Below are 24,186 nucleotides of genomic sequence, written 5' to 3'. Positions count from 1 at the left end.
CTTGTCAATCTGATTGTGACCTATAAAGTAGACTGTAATTTCTTAGGAAATTTATTTTGGAGTTAGACTAATAATCGAAGTGTTTTTGTATTTAATAACATATTTTGTTGGTTTGTTCATTATGACAATCATCAGTGGAGAGGTTTCAGAGTTCATAAGGTGTACTGCTTTGCTTGTATTTACATTTTTGTCATTGTTGCCAGAGGTCTAGCCTTCGTTACGTATCGCCAATCATCCATCGAGAAAGAGGGAAGAAATCCTGTCATAAGTTACGTAACGAGTGCGTTCGAAATTTTCTCTGAGTAAGTTGGCCCGTCTTCAAAAAAAGTCACTTTTACATTATAAGTACCAAATTTATTCAACCTACGTAATGCAGGATACAGTCAAAATTTATGTGTAGATATAATGTGTATTCTGAATAAGCGTTATATTTATGAAATGCATAGATAAAAAGTTATTGCGAAAAAACCGTGTTACAGAGGCCCTGAATCTCATAGTAGGAAATATAAGCGCTTGAATGAATCCTTAAGCAGACTGTGGAAGGGGCCATAATACGGACGCAATAGCCCACATATGAAAACGATAGTTACAAGGTCACCACCAAGCTAGGCCATCTAAATGTGTACAAACAGGCAACTAAATGTGTACAAACAAGCAACTGTATGCGTACAAATAGCCAACTAAATGTGTACAAACAGCCAACTGTATTTGTACAAATAGCTATCTAAATGTGTACAAACAGCCAACTGTATGTGTACAAATAGCCAACTGTATGTGTACAGATAGCTAAATATATGTCTACAAATATCCAACTATTTGTGTACAAATAGCCAACTGCTTGTGTACAGAGAGCCAACTAAGTGTGCACAAATAATCAGCTATAAGTTTACAAACAGCTAACTGTGTTTACAAACAGCCAACTATATGTGTACAAATAGCCAACTGTTTGTGCACAAATAATCAGCTATAAGTGTACAAACAGCTAACTGTGTTTACAAACAACCAACTGTGTGTGTACAAATAGCCAACTGTTTGTGCACAAATAATCAGCTATAAGTGTACAAACAGCTAACTGTGTTTACAAACAGCCAACTGTGTGTGTACAAATAGCCAACTGTTTGTGCACAAATAATCAGCTATATGTGTACAAACAGCTGTGTTTACAAACAGCCAACTATGTGTGTACAAATAGCCTCCTGTTTGTGCACAAATAATCAGCTATATGTGTACAAACAGCTAACTGTGTTTACAAACAGCCAACTGTGTGTGTACAAATAGCCAACTGTTTGTGCACAAATAATCAGCTATATGTGTACAAACAGCTAACTGTGTGTACAAATAGCCAACTATGTGTGTACAAATAGCCAACTGTTTGTGCACAAATAATCAGCTAGTGTACAAATAGCTAACTGTGTTTACAAAACAGCCAACTGTGTGTGTACAAATAGCCAACTGTTTCACAAATAATCAGCTATATTGTACAAACATCTAACTGTGTTTCAAACAGCCAACTGTGTGTACAAATGCCAACTGTGTGCACAAATAATCAGCTATGTGTACAAACAGCTAACTGTGTGTACAAATAGCCAACTATGTGTGTACAAATAGCCAACTGTTTGTGCACAAATAATCAGCTATGTGTGTACAAACAGCTAACTGTGTTTACAAACAGCCAACTATGTGTGTACAAATAGCCTCCTGTTTGTGCACAAATAATCAGCTATACCTATGTGTACAAACAGCTGTGTGTACAAATATCCAACTGTATTTGTACAAATAGCAGCCTAAGCATTTCTATCAATCGACACCGACTTACCTACCCAACCCCATATTGTAATTATAGGCGTCGGGCAAAAACTGCCAATCTTTCACGGAAAATCAGTGGCATTCCGCAACCCAGCTCGCAGTGTTGCCTCTCTTCCGCGTTCGCGAATACAATCTCCAGCTAAAAACTCTATGGCGGATGCGACCACGCAACCGCTTTCCCCTTTTCGGAGAACTCCACTATACAGGTACATCTCGCAATCAACACGTGACGAATAGCGGAATGTTTTGAGGCGAAGCTTTCATCCACAAGATATTGAATTATTAATTTCAACAGAATCATTTTTCTTTCTATTCACTGCGTTTCCTCAAGAGCTCTTTTAATGAAACTGAATGCCTTCCTTCTTCGATGCATTTATCGGAATCTTGTACACTCACTTTTTCACTTCTCCATAAGCTTGGAAATAAAAAGTATTGCAGATCTAGCAAAAATATATGGATGCTGCATGATCGCGGAAGCTGTGCTTTCTGAGAGAGAGAGAGAGAGAGAGAGAGAGAGGAGAGAGCGCGTCTCGTCCTTGGAAGATTTTAGTAAACCTTCTCCAACATGCAAAATAAATTTTGTAATAATCTAGATAAATCTAATTAGTTACTTAAATCTTAGTTAATGATAATTATAACTGTTCGGTATTTGTTTGTTGCGTGATCCATAACTTTCGAACAAGACGATACAGACTTTACGTTGAGTGTCAGACTTTGAAATCAAAGATCAGATAAGAATTTATCACCAGCGGGACACTTTTCACAAACAAAATGTTATTTAAATTTAAGAAGAAAAAAAAAAAGGTTCGATAGTTGAAGCAGCTTTATGTCGAACAATGCGATTAAAACAAGATGGGACCTCACGTTTCACCCTGCGTGCCGGCATGGAATGCTGCCGCACCTCCGGAACATATGACAGTCATGGAAATTGCCCAAGATGAAGCGATGTCTCGTCATTCATTCAGAGATCTCGCAGCTTCAGGTGCAAAGACAGAGGTTAGTATAATGGTGGTTGGCCTAATGCATTACGAGTACAATCCAGTGATCTTCAATGATCTTAGTTCAAATTAAATTCTACTAAAAGTTTACATAAAATACACATTTGGTAGTCATTACCGTGTTTTACCACAAGCCAACGATCCACAGGGAAAATAATACAAATAACGACGTATTATATTAGTTACACTTGGTTTGTTACACTTCAGCCAATTTTTTTTTTTTTTTTTTTTGAAACCTACTGGAGTCACTGTATCGGCATTAAATTCGTAAATGATATGCACACAAATAATTTCAACCTCTCAGGTTCTCAAGAAATCGAAAAGTAAACAATTCAGAACCTTACATAATTACCATCTAGAACACAACTAACTTTAACGTAAAGTGTCGTACACAAAAAAATATGTTACACAGAGAGAGAGAGAGAGAGAGAGAGAGAGAGAGAGAGAGAGAGAGAGAGAGAGAGAGAGAGAGAGAGAGAGAGGTTTTTCGGAACTTTGTTGAAAGTTTTCTTGGTATTATCCCTGGTACATGCGCGTTATTTAATCTGAAATATCAACTGTTTTATCTTCTAATTTGTTCGAAATAGCACGTGTGAGTTGAAGTAGCTTTCTTGAGATTCTATTTAGACTCTGGTGTTATTGGCGATGATGATTAAAACCTTACATAGTGTCCCATTGTTCCCTCTATTCGTTCCCAAGTGAATGCGACACATACGCTTTTCCCCAAAACAAAAGTCATTCACTAACCCTAAAGCATCCAGAGCTTCATATGCATTGTAGTCTTAAGAACGTCAGATGCTTCCTTTGAGCACCTTCACTTCTGCGGAAATGTCATATTCTGCTCTTCAATTATGTTCGAAATATTATCAACTATGGTCCCGTTTTCCTCGCAGGAAGTAACCCTGGACATGCCACTTTTTAACTATAGCTGGGGGGTTTCCTGAGACACCTTTCGCGGTCTTTTGTGATTCGTGGTTCTTCTGGTTCTCTTTCCCAGAAGTAACTGATTTTTCGTCTTTTCACGAAAAATTATCCACATTTTGTAAGTGGGAATTCGTCGTACTTCAAGCTATGAAATTCTGTTGAGTGTTTGTTCCTCCGCGTAAATTTTCAGATTCTTCAAGTACCATTTACCTTTCCAGTAAATATCATCCTTGCTTCCCTGTTAATCGTCTGTGCGGGAAACAACCATTGCCTCTGGCATTTTCACCAGGGCTCAGGAGAACCACTCCTCCGAGCACAAGAGGCTATCGTGGTTATTTTTGATATTCTTGAGCATTACCGCTCAGTCGCAGTTTATATTTACTCCCAACTATAATACCTTCCTGTCATTGGACGAAGGAAATCCCACAATTAAATTTTACACCATTTGTAAGAACCAACGTGATGCCTTTGTAAAAAAAAATACCCGTGAAAAATATTGTACTTACAGTTTTACGATCTGTATACGTCGCCAGAAAATTCATTGTCGAGTGTTTGTAGGTTCACAAGTTTAGTCTTTATGAAAAATACTTCCGATATTCCAACTGTTCTTGAAGCTCCGCCCTTGAGAAGACATCAATTGGTCCTGTTGCCTAAATTCACGTCATTTGTTGCCTTGAACCCTTAATTAACAGTAGCACGTCATCATTCACACCTCGTTTGGATGGCTATATCTCCACGGTAAATCAATAAGGTTTTCCCAAGAACATTCTAAAGCTTTTCTTCGTAAAAACGGATTTTCTTGACGTTTTCGCGTCTCATGTTTTTAAATTTGATTTTCTGGATGCTTTCTGTATTATGTGTTGCTTGTATGGATTTCCCTAATGGTTATCTGCTTGTCACACAAAATCTCTTATGCTTTCAAGAATATGTACAAAGCATTTTGTTTTTAATGTGTGATCCCTTTTGCTTGACGATTCTAGTCTTTCTTCATAACAAGAATTGAAATTAGCTTTCTTCATTGTTACACAGCATTTCTTTGTTTGTTTGTATGGTGTTTTTACGTTGCATGGAACCAGTGGTTATTCAGCAACGGGATCAACGGCTTTACGTGACTTCCGAACCACGTCGAGAGTGAACTTCTATATATATCACCAGAAATATACATTGCTCACTCCTCAATGGAATGGCCGAGAATCGAACCCGCGACCACCGAGGTGGGACGCTAATACCATACCAGCCACGCCGCTGAGGCGCTTACACTTCATTTCCTTCTCTTTCACTCTGCATCCATCCTTTCTTTCGATAAACCAGTTTGCTCTCATGCACTCAGTATGCGCTTCCTCTGGCGTATCCATATTAGTCAGTGAGATTCTTAGTCGCAGTTCCAAGCTGACTTGTTTGCGTGTGTGGAATGATCCTGCCGACTCTATTATAGCTGAAGCTTACATAAGTTTAAACTCCCTCTCAGTTGACACGTGCTGTTTCCAAATTTAAATGAATATGCTTAACTGTACTACTCTATAAGTTACAGCTTTTGGAATGGTTAATCCCTTCAGCATTCTTGGTCTTTCTGCCAAAGACTAACCTTGCAGCTGCCTCTAAATGACATATTCATATATATATATATATATTATATATATGGCTGGTAAAAATGTCCTATTACAAAAGAATTCCATCTAATAAAAGGAGCCCATAAAAACGCCAAAATATACAAAGTGAGTACTATATTTCAGAGACTGCTGTCTCTCTCTTTAGGTATGAAATGAATGAGAAAAGTTACTGAAAAGGCGGTATTTATACCAAGAGGTCCATCCACCAGTAAGCCGTTTAACTATTTATGTTACCCCTGTTGATAATTTCTCTTTAATCTCCTTAAGCGTTGGTTTTATCTATATCTGAATCCCAGGTGCCCTTTGATTCATATATATGCATTAAGCTACAAATGTCCTTTAATATCTAATTTGCTCTACCTCGGAATTAATATGTTTTCATATATGTTAACCGAAAGGGAATTTTTTAATTGATAGGAAATTCGTCGGCTTGCATACATACATACATACATACACATACATATATATATGTATATATATATATATATATATATATATATATATATATATATATATATATCTTCTCTTCTTCCCAGCTTTATCCCTATTCGGGGTCGCCGTTTCTAATGAGTCTCTTCCGTCTACCTCTGTCCCGTGTCATTTCCTCCCATACTCCCTTCTCCCTCATATCATCTCTAATGCATCTCTCCACCTGGTCTTAGGTCTTCCTCTCCTTCGTGTTTCCATCCATCCTCCACGTCCATCATTCTCTTCCGTGTGTTGCTCTCCTCTTCTCATCAGGTGGCCATACCATCTTAACCTTGCCTCTTGCACTTTCTTTGATGCATCAGTGACTTTTACTGTCCCCCTAACATGTTCATTTCTAACCCTGTCCTTTTTGGTTACTCCACTCATCCACCTAAGCATCCTCATCTCGGTTACGTTCAACTTTCTACCCTCTGTTTTCTTTAGAGGTGCTGCTTCCAATCCATATGTCATTGCTGGTCTGACCACTGCCTTGTGCACGCTGCCCTTTAATCTTATAGGGACTTTCCTATCATATGACACCAGACACCTTCCTCCAGTTGTTCCAACCACACTGAATCCGGTTGTTAATTTCCTCTTCCATGTTCCCCTTATTGTCAATCACTGAGCCAAGGTACTTGAATTTATGAACCCTTTTGATGTTTCCTCCGCCTAATTTGATTGTTGTTTGCTGGTCGCCATCCATTTCGGTTGTCATATATTCTGTGCCTTTTTCCTCCGCTTATTCTTAAACCTCTACTCTCCAAGGCATATCTCCATCTTTCAAGTTTCCCCTCCAGTTCTTCCCTGTTCTCGGCTACCAAGACTATATATATATATATATATATATATATATATATATGATATATATATATATATATATATAGATATTATATATATATATATATATATAATAAAAATTGATAATCATAAGAATATACTGAAAAACCGGAAAACCAAATCAGCCGATTATTTTACTAAGTACGTGAAATGTCACAGTATTCACACATTTTATCTCCGCTTCACAATAATCCTCTCTCTTCATTTGCGGTATTTCTGGTTCTTGTATTTATCGACATGCATTTTCACCTTCCCTTTCCAAAAACGTTGCCATACATGGAATTTTTTTGGTTGTATTTTTTTCTGGTCGGGCATTTCCTGTACAAAGTTTTCACACTTAAAGTGTTTTAAAACATTTTAAGTTATTGTGACTCATTGTTTATTCCAGTGGCGTTATAGATTAGTTCGATGTGTATTCAACAAGATCGAATTCTTCCCATCAGAGCCTCTCACTTATTTCGTAAGTAGCCATTGGGATTACTCTATCAAAGTCCATGATGAACAGTAAAATTTCGCCTCCTTACTTTTTAATATTGCTCTACTTTGTTCCATCGTTGTATCAGTTTGAATCTGGCTACGGAACGTGAAAAATCGTACCCTTATTTCCTACTATAATGTAGACATCTAGTGAAGAGTCTCCAAAGAATTTGCTAGGATATCAAGAGGTTATAAGGTTTTTATGAGACTATCAGTCGAGTAAAAGTTATTGATGATGCTACAAAACTTCAGAATATAGCCACCATCTGAAGAGCACTACAAGGACGAACAGATAGAGCGAGAGAGGCCGCGGAAAGTCAGGAGAGCACAGAAGCCGAATATCATGTCAAAAAGAGGGAAGTGAATCAGAGCTTGGAAAGGGTCGATCAACAGTTCCTTGAACTATACTTCTTCGAACGCTTGACCGCCCATTGGGGGAAGGAGGAAAGGGGGGAGGGGCCTCAGGTTTGAGAGAGAGAGAGAGAGAGAGAGATTACCGGCCAAAAAAGACCCAAGGAATCCTTCGAGGGGGTGAGACGTGCTGCCTCTTATAGCCTCCTTGATCATGAGGTCGGTGCACTATTTTGGATATCCCTCTCTCAGCCTGCATACACACACACGCTGGAGGATTACAAGAAGTTTGCCTGTATGTGTGTGTGGCTGATAACTGATTCCTTGCCCAAGTATCCATTAACATGTTCGTATTGTATGATTAAAAGTATGCTTTATTATTTTGTGATGAACTGTGATGCTTTCTCAATAGTTTTATTATTCTCTCTCTCTTCTCTCTCTCTCTCTCTCTCTCTCTCTCAAATCCACACACAGACACACATTATATCTCTCTCTCAAATCCACACACAGACACACACATTATATATATATATATATATATATATATATATATATATATATATATATATACCACTCTTATTAAACACGCACTCCTTGCTTCCGGTCTTCCATGCAACCATTCATCAAGTATCTGATGTCACCAGTAACAACAAAGTAACTCTTCCATCCGTAAGTGAGCTTCCGTTGTATAGGTCAGCTACCAACAGCTTCCAGAGCAAACATAAGCCCTACGATTTACGATTTATTCAGTCCCTGTGTGATTGCAGGAGATACGTCTATTAAGGTGTCTATTTCTTGTGCGTCCTTGTAAGCAGCTAGCTTTGCCTTTTCATTCAGACTGGACAGCAGCAGCTTTTTTTTTTTTATCCCCGAAAAAACTTACTTCCTAATTTGTTACGTATGAAAATTACAGAATGTTAAATTATCCAGAACGATCAAGACAGCCTTGTTGACCAAACCAAGACATCAGCTTATCAGTGCTCCTCCTGGAATCTGATTCACAACGGCCCTTAAAAGACTTACCTTATATTTCTAAAATTCTAAACGGTTTAGGAACCTACCATGTGTCTCACTCTAATTATGACATCCAAATTATTGGCTTTTACTAACTTTCGGTGTGTTCTTTAATAACATTATCAACTGAACAGCATGGGGAACATAAACTATTCCACGTGTGTTGCTGAAGTAGAAAAATCTATACTGGTTCATTCATTAAAATCATGATATATAACTGCTTACAAATCACCACACAACTATTTTAACGGCAAGCACTGCAATATACTGAAAACAAAATCTCTAGGGATGATTCTGAACATCAAGGCAAATAAAAATGGATTCCCTTCCGACATGCCCTGCTACGAACAACGTGGCCCAAAACTTGCTCATTACATTGTTAATTCAAACTTGCATTAATCCTTATACTTCTTGCCCATTACTTCCACGGCCTTGACCTAAAATTGCAATAATATTTTTTGAATTTACTCTCCCAAATCATTAGGGTCCCTCCTCTGGTTCTCGCAAAATCATGCTTTCAACCTCGGTCACAGCCCCTGTAAATACACGTCCTAAATCTCTATTAAATTATCTCTATTAAATTATCTTGATTGTTCATAATCACAGCGACTATACTGATGATACCCTTCAGGTTACCAGTTCCTTACCGAGATATTTAATAATGTATTCGTTATAAAAATATCTTCCCTGTTCAGAGAGGTATTTATATAAAAACTTTAATACATACACCTTTCATTCGCATCACGCTCGCTAATTCTGCGACTCACGTGTCCTTAAGAATAGACGCAGTATTCACCTCAACAATATTCGAACCAAAGGACAACAATACACTCGTTATTTACGAGTGATTCGTACGGCAGTCGAAGAAACACACACACACACACACACACACACACACCACACACACACACACACATATATATATATTATAGATATATTATATATATATATATATATATATATAGTATATATATATATATAAATATATATATATATATATATATATATATATAAATATCTATATATTATATATATATAAATATATAATATATATATATATAAATAGATATATAAAATATATATATATTATATATATATTATATATATATATATATATATATAGAAAAAACTCGCCTCGATCAGCTTAGTTAAGCAACGTTGGGTAAGGTGGGTAGGCGTGGATGATAACTTAGGAAAAGCCAGATGTCCTCGGATCATAGTGCAACGAGTTCTAACGTGAAGACTATATTGAAAATGTTTTAAACATAAATACTCGCGGAACAAATACTACTCTACAAAACGGCACTCGAAAAAAAACCGCGAATGACCCGTATTTCCTTAAACAAATGATGAATCCCAGAGGATTTCGTTAATGTCGCTTTCAAGATGTAATTGAGCTCTTTAGCAAACTGAGAAAACTCTCACTATTTAATATCAGAAGAAGCAAACGCATTCGAATAGCTTCGATGTAAGTGTAAACTAAATTTCATAAATTTAGAAAGTACATATTAGAGATAAGATAAAAAAAATAGCTTTTGATTAACTTGATACATGCTATACTAAATAAAATCAAGGACTGTGGGCATGGGCACTCGTCTTTTGTGTTTTGTGCATGTGTTCATGAATGCTCAGTAATACATACACCTGCGTACATTTCTAGTGAAGATGAAACTCCAGCATCTTGTGTTCCATCTAGACGCATCTTTTTTTTTTCTCTCACAAAAATTACATGTAGTTTTACGAAGTTTCAAACTGTCTTTTAAGTCATCTGGACTATCCTACTGCGTTATCCAATGATAATGCACCTCTCTCAATGTAAACACAATTACTGTTTCTAACAAATAATTTGGGGCATCAAAGGTGTTTAAGAGTTTCTTCACAGAATACACACACATATACTAAATATATATAATATAAAATGTTTGTCGGTGCGTGTGATAGCTACGTACAATGATCTCGCAACTCCTCGATTATATCAGACTTTTTGGATACGCTTGTAACTACAACTGTGTCATTTTAAGCTTATCCATAAAGTGTGAAGAAATCGAGAAGTTGAGAGGTTACGGTGGCTATGACAAACATACATCTGGTAAAAGTTCCAAGCAGAATACATATATATATATATATATATATATATATATATATATATATATATATATATATATATATATATATAAAATACATACACAAAGAAACCCTCATATATTAAAGTGAGAGGGAGAGAAAGAGTCAGCCATTCTGGTGAAGATGAAACTCCATTACTCAGCCGGTTTTTTCGTAGGCACCCCGTACGGTAGATCATTGACCCCGCTATTGTGCACCGAATGCCGAAATATTCACCCCACCTCCACAAGCAAGGAGAACGCACCGCTATAACACTACGCTCATTTCTGAGGTACGGCGTTATTGCTGAAAAGCATATTAGCATGGCTGTTCCACTCTTGACTTTGTCCTCTAATGATTTCGTTAGCTTTGTGGATGAAGTTTCAAAATTAGCAACCCTTTAAAGGCTGAGAATATCATTGACTCTTATTTCTGCTTTATAACAGCTGACATAAACAGGTGAGTGAAAATAATGTACCCTCTCCAAAGACCAACGAACGAATTTCTTGCCCTTTCATTATACTACCTCGAGCAGAGTTCTCTTCCGCAGACGATCATAAGTTCCATTTGTGTCATCTTTATTATTTTTTTTTTTTTTTTTTTTTTTACAACTGAGTCGTGAAAAACTGACAACTGGAAAACATTTTTAACGCTGTGTTATACCAAAATCTATTGGTCTAAAAAGTTGCTGAGAAAACTGCGCTGAAAATTTTTCACAAACTGTGGGTAACAGTTACCAATCATCGCGTTACCATTAACTTAGGTCAATTTATAAAAATAATGCATAGTAAAAATATAAACATCAAAAACATACAAAAAGAAAAAAATAATAGAAGCAATCTGGTGACATAAACAAGACGTAAAAGACAAGATATTCCCTGTTCTTAAAGCATAAGGTGCCAATGACCTCATCTAGACAAAGTATGACGCGACTGTAAATAAGCCTTCAGGAACATGATAAGCAGTCACGAAAGCTACAAAATGAAATTCTGGACGCAGGGGAACCATCTGGTTTCATTACACAGGAAAAAAATGCGTTTAACCACGGCCATTTCAATATAAGACCCATCCTTTGTTTAGATAGTCATACCGAGTAAATAGAGACCCTTCATTTCCAATTCTACTGTTCAGTTACTTTGGAGATATAGTGTATGCAAAAGTTATTCTGTCTAGCACATCTCTCCTCCTCCTCGCAACTTCCTTATCAACATCACAAATATTTCCTCGTAGCAACTTCCTTACCAACATCACAAAAATGTCTTCCTCGCAACTTCCTTATCAACATCACAAAAATGTCCTCGTAGCAACTTCCTTACCAACATCACCAAAATGTCTTCCTCGCAACTTCCTTATCAACATCACAAAAATGTCCTCGTAGCAACTTCCTTACCAACATCACAAAAATGTTCTCGAAGCAACTTCATTACCGACATCACAAAAATGTCCACTCGTAACTTCATTACCAACATCACAAAAATGTCCGCCTCGCAAATCCCAACTTTCGAATCAACATAGGGAACAAAATTTAATTGAAAACACGAAAATATGACCTTTTCTTCTATAGAATGCAAGACTACAGAATAACCGCCGGAATTCAAGCGTACACATCAAGGCTAAAGGAAGTAACTACTTCCTTTAGCCTACTTCCCAAAGGTTTGAAGTTGAGCCTACTACTGCCATCCACACAAACATTGTGTGGATGGCAGTAGCAGACATTTAATGTGTTAGATTTGAGTGGTTCCTAATCTGTGTTGATATTTTATTATGCAAGTTAATTGTAAAAACTAGAATGAGGATTAAAGTTGAACCCTGCACCTACCAAAAATAACTTTAATCGTGCATAGACTATTCGTCCATAAAAATTCCCCAACGCGTGAGTTTATATATAAATAAATCAGTACATACGTATATATACCCAGTAGGGGGTTAATGCCGTAAGTTCACCTCATACGGAATTACTTAAGGTTCTTTGCAGCTACCCTGCGGCCCCTAGCTGCAACACCTTTCATTCCTTTTACTGTACCTACCTTCTTATTCTCTTCCATCATTCTTTCAATCCTATTTTCCACAGTGCAACTGCGAAGTTTTCCTCCTGTTACACCTTTAAATACTTTCTACTCTCAATTACCCTTTCAGCGCTGAATGACCTCATTGGTCCCAGTGCATGGCCGTTGGCATAAATTTTATATTTCATTCCAAAAATATATATATGTATATATATATATATTATATATATACTAATATATATATATATATAATATAATATTATATATATATATATATATATATATCATATATATATATATAATATATAATATATTATATAAATATAACATTATAAACATGAAGTCACGCCCCGAATAGTAATTAAATCGGGCAAAAAAATGAGGCTTCCCTAACTCAGGTGTCAGACGTCAATTTCCAAATGATAATTGCTCGACCCTTCCGTGACGGACAGTTTTAATAGCGCATGGCCTCTGCGAAACAATTCACTGACCTTGTCTGACATGACCAGCTGAAAACCGATTGATTTGATTGACGAAATTTAGGAAATTTAGGATGTCAAGTCAAGCACTAAGGTATTTTCGTCCATTCAGTCCTTAAAACAGTGAAAGGAGAGTTGTCATGGTTGGAGAGAAGAAAGAGACATGAAAGAGACACGAGGATCTAAAGGGGAACTGGAGAAAACCTCCACAGTTTCACTAAAAAGTTATAGTTAAGAGAGGCTGGACAGCACATCTAAAGAGAGGAAGAGGGAATGGAGGCGAAATGAGCGCAGCCAGTGCCGAATGGACGTTGCAAAAGCCCTAAAGAGTAATGCCTCCAAGCTGGAAATCGAAACAACACTCGCAAGACCGTACTTTCAAGCATAGCTAATTAGAATTTCACATAGATAGCTCGAGATCCCGTGACAATGCTTTGCTACTACATGAAAACCTGGGATTCAAGCTACAATATGTAAAATGTTACCTCGCACTGTCGCTGGCCATGGTAATTGTAACGTCAGTTGGTAACGAAATCCAATAACACTGCCTCATTCTCGCTCTAACTTTTTGTTGTTTGCGGGGAAGAACGTTTCAGAAAAATCTACATGGCGTAAGGCAAGACTATGCAAGATTATTGCGCTTGCTGGTTTAGAAGTTAATTAATTTAATGATATTTTCCACTGACTACCCGTATTAAGTGAAGTACTTTAGTAGCTCATGCGGTCTTGGTTTTTAAATTACAACCTAATTACCTAACCCAATATTCGCATTAAATAAAATTCAATCACAAACTGACGACAATAAAACGATTAGGTAAAAGTAGAATCCCTTACTGACGGAGGACTTCCAACGTGAAATCTAAGTTAAAGTGAACATTAAAAGCAAACATAGTTAAACATCTTTGTACTATAAAAAATTATAATAGAGCTTAGATCAATATCTCCACGTGCAGTACTTGATCGGATATCGTTTTTCTCTGTGGGAACAGTAAAAGCCGGGATTATTCTGAATTTACTGCGTATCTAAAGTCAAGGTATTGTTCTCAATGAAGTAATAATCAACAGTTTACAAGATCTCGCGCTTCCGACTTTCCTAATACCTATAATCTCTTCGTCATTAAGCGGCCCAATCGTTTTCTTGGAAGTCAAAAGTCAATTTTAATTCCCCTTCTTTCCGTTCAGAGTTACTGAACAAACCAGGTTATAATATGTTGTCCGATACACTGGCATTTACATAAAAAGCATATCCCTTGTGGCTTGGACTGGTCATAATAGAGACTAAATAAAAATATAAAAGAAATCGAAGGATTGGTACTTTGCTTCCCTTGATCGTTCATTCATGAAATCTACTTTACGTTCATTGATTAGCAGAAGTATGACAGGAGGAGGAGGAGGAGGAGGAGGAATAGCTGGAAAGACTGCTACAAAAAGCTTATTGTGGGATCCGAACCACATTACATCGAGAAATGAATTTCTATCACCAGAAATAAATTCCTCTGATTTCGCGTTGGCCGAGCCGAGAATCGAACTCGGAAAGCTGCAATCTCTTTTGTAAGGCTTTTGATTCCTTGACTCCTCTTAAGCATAGTGTAAAATCAGAATTTAAACCTAGAATAGAATAGAATACAGAATTTTGAAACCTAGAATAGAATAGAATACAGAATTTAGCCAAAGGCCAAGCGCTGGGACATATGAGGTCATTCGGCGCTGAAAGGGAAATTGACAGGAAGAAGATCTGAGAGGTATAACAAAAGTAAAATCTCGTAGTTGGACTATGAAACAATTGTTAGAGAGGGTGGAAAGTCAGGCGGAAGAGAGATTATGAACGGAGGTACGCTAAAATTAATGAAAGAGGTCGCAGCTAGGGGCCTAAGGGACGCTGCAAAGACCTTCAAGGAATGCCTGAAGTGAAACACATGCGACGGTGCATTGAGGCAATCCCTCCCTACGGGGGTCATAAAACCTATGGCCACAGCTAATGCAAGACAAAACCTTTCCATTTACCTGCGTAAAGTCTGACAGTGGGCACGGCGTGTTTCTTCAGCAGCCTCTTGTTGGCCGGCGGTTTCAGCATCAAAAGCCGCGACTTGAGGTCATCGACGAAGTCGTCCTCCGTGAAGTGCTCGGAGCATACGGCCGCGTACTTCGTATTGATTTCATCCGAACGCATGCAACTGTGCACCCAGTCTCTCCTGACGGCTTCATCCCGCGGAAATCGGAAAAAGCGTATTCCGGTGCCTTTGCAAATGTCGTATCTATTGTTGCACCCGTAGACGGCGCAGTTACTCGGCATTATATTCTCGGGTTTGGCTGAAGCCCTTTCATGGAATCGGGATGCACACTGATAATACGCCAAAAACGAACGGACTACTCCAGACACCCCATTTGGTTTATTCCGAAATAGTCGATTGCATTCTGAAAATATGTCAGCCTGAACAAAGAAATCAAATATACCACCACTCTAATTATATGCATGCACAGTAGCTACTATATATACGTATATGTATATATATATATATATATATATATATATATATATATATATATATATATATATATATATAATATGATATATATATATATAGTGTACAGAGAAGGTCTGTTATTTGGGACACTTGCACTCACATAACAGACGTAATATCAATGACACCTAAGCTACAATGCTCACCTGTTCCATCTGGCTACACGTTAGTATATGATTAGGAGTGGTCTCGTATTTCAGTACAAAATTCTCCCTGGCCTCTAGGGACGTTGTTTGAACAAACCTGAATCTCCCCTGCTAAAGAAAAATTTTCCAAAAGGTTTTGTCAATTCTGGAGATGTTAAAATGTTAACCCGGTCCTATTTTCACTACGACATCCTCCCTATTTCGCCTCTAGAACGGGGAAACCCATCAGATCGAACCTGATTCACATTTAACCCAAATCTGATTGAATTTCTCCTTGTGGTTCTGTTAAAATTGGAAGGTATAAACATTTTACAACAGGCAAACAATAACACAGAAAAACGTTTTGATTACAAGGGGAAAGTCACTTGAGCTTTCAGCTCAGGTCAACTAAAAAGAATGCACATTTTGCGTCATGAGATTAAGAAACGGATTACGAGTAGACAATAACAACAGCACCAATAAATAAAATTTAACATCGGTTCCAAATGAGACGTTAACTCCCAGGATCCTAAAGAACGCACATAATCAAAATACGTTTAATTTCTCATATACATATATGTGTGTGTATATATATATATATATGTATATATATATATATATATTATTATATATATATATATATATATATAATATATATATATATATTAGTATATATACTATAACATACATACATACATACATACCCATGTAATACGAGATACCTGGTTGAGGGAACATTTTCGTGACAGCATCTGACGAATGGTTTCACGACGGTGGAGTAAGGATTACCTCATCGAGGCCCACTTTAAATCGACAAGGGCTTCCACGCCCATTCGTGCTTCCTCGTTCTGTTCGAGAGTCGAACGCTGGTCTGTCAGGCTATGAGCCAATAGCTTACCACTGAGTACGTGGGGGGAGAGAGAGATAGATTCATACACTTGACATCTAAGAAATGCAAACAGTGTTCACGTAAACTATACGGCAGAATAGTCTACGTAATATCTGTACTTGAACTAGTAACCCTCTCTCTTCACAGTGAACACCGGAAAAAACAATTTCTTAGAAAAGAGGAAACCGGAAAAATTCCGATCACGAATCTGATGGCTTAACCTACGCTAGCAAACAAGGACCTTTAGCATTACATTTTTTTTTTCCATAGACTGGAACGGTTCCGGCAGTCCTAAATTAAGCAGTCACCCAACAGATAATACTAATAATAATAATAATAATAATAATAATAATAATAATAATAATAATAATAATAAGTCTTCGAGATCTTCCCATCTTTCGTAATTGTCAAAGGTAATTATTCTTGAATCAGTGACTGCTGAAGTCACGACTGGTCTGGGGTTATAAAGTCCCATGTAAACAGAAAACAACATAGTTTAGGTGGTTCACACCTAAGAGGCTCTCTCGAAAGCAAGGCCGGAAATACGTAAACCAAACATGCAGACATTGGCGACCTCACGACGGAGTTAAGGAAGGGTTTGAGCACTAAGAGCTTATATCATTCAGTTAAACAACGATTCAAGTAGTGTCAGGGCAACGTCTCTTGTCAGAAGTAGTGTATACTCCAAATCACCCGTAACGTGTCTAGTTCTCCGTCTCATTCCTAAAAGAAACGGCGTTTTCTCCTCGAAAGGCAGGAACAAGGACCGCAAGTTCACGTTGCATTTTCCTTGTTTATTGCAAAAGTTTACAATATCCGTGTCCGGAAAATTTTTCGGCGATAATTTACCACATACAGTTTCCTCATATTCACTACAGTATTAAGCTTTTTATTTATTCATTTCTCAGTATATTTACCACTTATACTCACATGTATGTCTGCTTTCACAAACGCCTGGTGTACGTTCATCTCTATTTCGAATTTCTACAAAAGTTGCCTTGTGAAATCTGTCATAGTCTTTCCCGCCGTAACAGCCAACCCTAAGCTTATCTCCTGGCATCTGCCTGTAGATAAGAGTTCCAGAAAGTGCCACTGCCACAGAACCTCCAAAGACAGGCAGTGGTATGCAATCATTGAATACGCTCAATGCTAATCTGCTCTGAAGTATACGTAAAGAAATTATAATTCTTCGTAAATTTACCTTTACAGACTTTGCTTAGCGTCATGTGTCTAACCCAGGAGTCTTCAAAGTGGTAGAGGAAACATAACTGTAGAGTACAATACCTGATATACACTGATGACTCACTCATGAACCAAGTATCACCAAATACAACCTTCCCAGTTACGATGCCTAGTTGCAGTACTATTCGCACAGTAAAGGAGCTAAAAAAAAAAAAAAAAAAAAGTATTGCCAAAATATTTATTTATTAGGCTATCTTTATTTACAATTACTCTTTTTCTGAACATATACGGGGTCGGTGAGGGATGAAGTGTACTGCTATGGGATAGATATTATGAAGAAAAAAAAAACATTTTTTTTTAGGGCCCCCAAGTCTGACTAAATACTTAAGTTAATATGCGTTCCTTGAAAAAATGCATAAAAAAACTACTCTTTAAAATTCACACCTTATAATTTTACTCGTCACTGAGACATCACAAGAAATTAACTAGCACTACTGCCGCCTCTACAGTAATATCCGATTGATACGTCCGGTGGTCGCGTGGGCTTATCGATCGCCGATATCCGCAACATGGTCCTCTACAGGAAACCTTGGGGGAAAATAAATGACAAAAGATGCCGAGAAGTGTACGTGCGTGACAACAAGTTCTTCAACACTTGGAAAAGGTGAAGGCCATTCAGTTTTGCCAAAAAGCTTGACCGCCAGGCATTTGGAAAATTCTTAGCACGAACTTGATATCGAAGGAACACACGAATGACCGAGTACGAACAGGTGGTGGTACGTGCCTCGTGTTCCATGACGTCACACCAAAATAAACAATGGTTGTGACGTCACATCAAGACGAAAACAATTGAAATGCAACTTTTGAAAAGAGCAATTATAACAAAATGAATAAATCAAAACATGATGGATCAAGTGCTATCAATTAAACGTGGGAGCTGTAGACCAAACTGTCATGCTAAGCTCATCAGCGTTTGGAAACTATTAAAATACGCTCTTTGTCAAGAAGAATTATTTGTGATCGCAGAAATTTCAAGCTCACAATCATGAATGACGTACTAACTGGCAATTAAGGTTATGACTGCTGACATTTGTTTTTAAATCTCTGAAGCCCCCCCTATCAGGAGAAACTGCTTCTTGATTACATCAAAGCTTATCAAGATACAAAACACTGACGACATGCATTATGCATGTGTATAAATAATAATCAGAAGACTCGCGCTGACCTGTGTTCCACTTTTCGGTGATATAAATTCATGCTGTAAAACTAAGAACTTAGACAAGGTATAACTGACATCCGAGGAAAATATGTTATTAGTGGAAGGAAGGGAAAGAAATGGTTACGAAAATGCCAAAATGAGATGTAAAACCAGCCTGATCCAAGCAGGATATTTTCAATCGGAAAAAAAAAAAACCATACACCAAGCCATAAATCTATGGAGTAAATCAATTTATTTCAAATAAATAAAAGAAATTCTTATGAGTGCCAAGGTGATCTGGTCATGGTGGGGGAATGGAGTTGTTAACCATAAAGGGAAAAAAAAGTCTTAACAAAGACTCACTGCGTTGGAAAAGATGGTCATCTATGCAACAACCCACCTATGGGGGGCCCATGGGGGACTGATGCGTAGGGATGACCATATTTTCCAGTGATGTACACACCGTTACTGAGGCTGAGGCAATCGTTACTGTTAACTTCTTCGGTAGTTATTTTTTCAGTATAATCTAACGAAATGACGTGCAACTCTCACACGCTCGCGCACACACGTGTAAGTACGTATGTATGTTTGTATGTATTTGTGTGCGCACGCGTGCGCGTGTGTGCGTATTAGAAAATGTGTGCGCACTGAGGATCTGGCATCTGACCCGAATTTCTTGAGAAAGTGAAAGGTGAATTCACGTGCACTGGCAAAATGCACCGTTGCGTCACTATGTTCTCTGCGACCCTTGTCAGGTATTCGATATTTAAGTAATAATAGAAAATTATAAGCAGTTAAAATCATTTAGTGTTTCATTTGTCCATCCGTTCGTCCTAAATACCTTTGAAAGACGGAGTATTATCTGAAAGAAATGCAGGTACCAAGGTCTTGCTCGCTGCTTACCAACACCCCTTGCCCCCCGCAGTTTATATGAAATCTTTCTGAATTAATACCTAATATCACAGGTATCAAGAAAACAAGTTGAGATCCGTGCCACCAAGAAATTTCATATATCTTAATATTTTGACAGTTTCTTAATGAACATGAGTGTTTTTACATAATCTGGTCCTTTGATATATATATATATATATATATATATATATATATATATATATATATATATATATATATATATAGATAGAGAGAGGAGAGAGAGAGAGAGACGAGGAGAGAGGCGAGAGAGAGAGAGAGAAGAGAGAGAGAGACTCTTCGAACAATAGGTCTAATAAGCATCAAGTTGTATTTCACACCTTTGTAACTGGTGATCTTGGTTAAACAACTCACTATTACAAATCTTATTTAAACAACTCCCAGGTGATTTTAATAGGGACTCCGCAGTTCAAAACAAAGGAAAGTAAGGTGAGCAGGTACAACGTAGCTTGTACAGTGCTTACTCCACACTAGTTTGAATGACCCGCGTGCCTCGTCCCTTTATCTAGCCTGGTTTTATTTTTAGCGAGTTTTTTATTTTCGCGATTACTTTTCTGGAGATTTGTGTGTGTTCCTGGATCACGGTCTTCGTCATTGTTTTGATTCAACAGTGTGAATGTTATTGCTTACTTAATAACAATGTCGTGCATGTGTTAAGCGCGTAAAAATACAGCCTATCGCGATTCGACCGTTTTTCCTCCAAACTTCTCGGAGCTTTGCACCAATGGAGAAGAACCCTGCGCCGCGTGCTGCTGACACCGCTTCGAACGGTGAAAGGCGACAAATTGTCTATTTCACAACTCCTAAAGGAAATCTGAGAGCTGAGAAAGAAATTCTTCCACCAAGCACTAGACGAACGTTTGGAATGCGCCTGCACGAGAATAACAACAAGGATGCGTTGCCGGCAACGACACACACGCCTCGAGATCCATCATTTTCTATGGAGTGGCGGAGAAGACTAACCGCTATTCTCTTCTCTTTTCGGTGATTCACAATTAATACCTCCAGCCAATCTTTCACACACACATGGATGGTTGTCAGGTCTTACCTTCATGGATGTTGGTGATGAAATGGTTGAGAAATCTTCCGGATACATTTGCTTAGTCTGTGATATTTGAGAAATGGGAGGCGACGGGATAAAAAGAGCGTTTTTATCACAAGGTTATAGAGAAAAACACACGCACACACCTTACTCGGCTGACGGTAGCCATGGTACTGCTCGTCCGAATGTGTGCCTGCTTAGTTAAACCCCCCTCCAACGTCCCATCCCCCTTCTTCCTGCTGAATTATCCCTCCCTCTTCAACCCCCTCCCCCTTAACTTATTACGACAATTCCTGCTTTTCCTTCTTTCTGCTGCTCCGATGGTCTCAACTCTATTTATATTACGTTATTAAGAGATGTGGCTACGTTTAACCTTTACGTCTTCTATAACAGACCCCGTTCCATGAGTCCAGTTTTCTTTCGTTGGTTTTTTATTTCTTGGGTTCATTCACCCTTGCTCCTTGCATTAGTAATCTAGCGCCTGGTAAAGGTTATATTTTCCCATCTATTGACATTTCTTGACTAGTGTTAGTGACGGCTGGTGACTCTTCTCGGGGTTAACGATCTTAAGTAACATAACAGCACTTTGATCACGAGTTAACTGTCTATGAATGCAAACTTCGCAGAAGTTGGCTTCTTTTAATACCGAGCTGACCTCATACGTAGATAGATGGATGGCTCGGGATGCTATCGGTACCTTTAAATGCCAGTGACTGAGATAGCAACACCGGGTCTTTCTTTCATGTCTGTCACGCTGCAGTTCTGCTCTCTGACTCTGCTTCGCTGAAGTTTTGTTCTGTCATTCTAAGTAGACCTATAATGCTTCGCTGGCTTTGTGCCGTTGCCGTTGCATGCTTCAGTAGATAGCGCTGGCCCTTCATTCCGATCTCTAGATGACGTTTCCAGAATCTCTTCGAGCAATATAAATGCTGCCTAGTCAGTATTAGGCTTAGAGCCAGGCCTAAGAAATCTTTTGAATGAAGGTCCTAAGTAACGCGACTGAATTCTTTTCCTTTTTCTGAGAATAAATTCATCATTGTGCAAATGATTGTCCTGAGTTAAGGCTCAAACATGCATAGCCCTCTCTGGAGCTATGCAAGCGACCGTCGAGTTATTTTAAGTTCCATGCGACCTGTTAAATTGGTTGAACGACTTAAACATAAAACTATGAAGAAGTATCTTGGGAGAGAATTCTTTAAAAAAGAATCACAAGCTTGGTGCAAAGAACATCATAAGCCTTACCAAAGACCCAACTGTCCATAAATACAATGAATACCTTTGACTCTATTTAGGGGAGTAGACTCAGCCGTCACTCGTCAGCGACTCAGCTGGGCTGGACGCGTAATTCATGTCGGATTTTAGGCCGGTGCGTATTATTTATAAAATAAAACAAGAATGTTTAGCCCTAATAGCTCATAATACAGCTCCTGTATATAACAACAAACATCTATAGGTGTTGTTTGACTGAAAAGCGAGCGCTTCATTATTCGGTGCCGAGGTAATACGAAAATATTCCGTGGTGTTGTTCAGTGCAACTTCGCCGTGTAATGCATCTCTAGTGATGTTCTCTAATGGCGTGCAATAAATAGCTGCAAATGAAAGGCGATCAAGGTTGAAAGAACAGATCAATAGTTGGGGCGTCTTTTTCTTTCGATGAGAGGTGCAGATTTAGGACAATAAGCAGCCATACGAGTAGCCCTGTGAGCTTTATGTTTTGGCACGACGCAGAAATTAATAGATAGCCATTAATGGTGAAGCCACTGTCAAAAGATAGATTTAATGTGCTATAGAGAAATTATTTAGATATACACGAGTTGAAAGATGTTGTAACAGGAAAAAAGTGTGTTAAGCCAAGTTAAGGTTCAGTGAAGACCACTTTTTTAAACGAAATCTATAGATGTTTAGACAGTTAGCATGTGTAACTTGCTTCGCAGAACGACGTCATCCATGTTCCATTGAGATGTCGCGGATGTCACAATGTCCAGGGTTAGAAATCATTGATTCCATTTTCAGCCTAACTGTGGTATAGGCTTTCTGGCAGGGTGATGAAGATCAGTGCTCGTAGCTTCGAGACTGCAATACAGCCTTGAAATGCCCCATTCCCTTGTATAATAATAATAATAATAATAATAATAATAATAATAATTAATTATTATTATTATTATTATTATTATTATTATTATTATTATTATTATTATTATTATTATTATTATTAATAAATTAATTATTATGTATTATTTTAATTATTATTAGTTTATTGTTATTATTATTATTAATTTTTATATATATATAAATATATATTTTATATTATTATTAAATATTATTATTCTTATTCTTATTATTATTATTATTACTTGTATGAAGGTAATGTATGGTTATAAATGTGCATGTATTTGTGTCTGTGTTATTGTCATCTCTTTTCTCTGTTTTCCTTTTTACTCAGTTTCTTTCCATTTAGTTATTCTCTTTTGCAGATGCATCTTTTTGTCTCATTTGATTGAATGTGTGGAAATTCTGAATGATAATAAACGAGAAAGGTCATCGATAGACAGGTAACATGAGGAGAGGCACAAGATACAGTTTCAGTATAAGTTCTTTGCCAGCATCTTGCTGATGAAGGATAGTGTTTGAATGAATATCAATCGTAAATGTTTATAATGTGATTTGTGATATTCTAAGTAAAAAGCCGTTTACCTTCAAATGGAGAGGGTCCAGAGGAAAGGGTAACAGTTAGGTCAACATTCAGCTGCGAACTGCTACTTCAAGACTTTAAATCGGGTAAAGAGAAAGAGAGAGAGAGACTCTCAGTTATTTCCTGAAACTACAAGAATCCTCATGAAAAGCACGTCGACCCTTGTCTAATATATACCGTACCATTCAGTCTTATTCTCCCTTTCGCTCTTCCTGTATATTATCAAAATAACTCCACATTTGTCCTCCCTTGAATTCTCATTAGGGCACAGATTATGCAATGATTTAACTCAATTGCTTCGACTTTTGTTTTATTGAAGTTAGCTCATCTGTCCATTCATACAGCCCGCCTTACCTTTCACTGACACTCCAAGTCTTTTGCACACACCCTGCTACCTTCCTGTATTCACCTTCTGTGGAACTCACCTCTAAAGCTTTTTCTTGCTCACATTTACACTCAGCATTTTCCCATTGCTGAAACATTCACACATATTCACTAATATCTAGCGTCTCACTATCCCCAATAGGTAGCGT

At 37.7% G+C, this 24,186-nt stretch overlaps 1 protein-coding gene across 1 annotated transcript in view; it reads right to left on the bottom strand.

Annotated features, from left to right (window-relative positions):
- The window catches only part of LOC135212074 (uncharacterized), a 155,040-nt gene extending 133,901 nt beyond the window's left edge, over nt 1–21,139 (bottom strand). Inside the window, exon 1 of the mRNA XM_064245423.1 lies at nt 20,968–21,139. The gene's annotated coding sequence lies outside the window, so the exon portion shown is untranslated. The remainder of the gene's footprint in view (nt 1–20,967) is intronic.
- Nucleotides 21,140–24,186: the final 3,047 nt, after the last annotated feature.

Source organism: Macrobrachium nipponense, chromosome 40, assembly GCF_015104395.2.
Source record: "Macrobrachium nipponense isolate FS-2020 chromosome 40, ASM1510439v2, whole genome shotgun sequence".
Classification (NCBI taxonomy): Eukaryota; Metazoa; Arthropoda; class Malacostraca; order Decapoda; family Palaemonidae; genus Macrobrachium; species Macrobrachium nipponense.
Note: the sequence above shows the minus strand (reverse complement) of the source record. Positions and strands in the feature narration are given on the sequence as shown.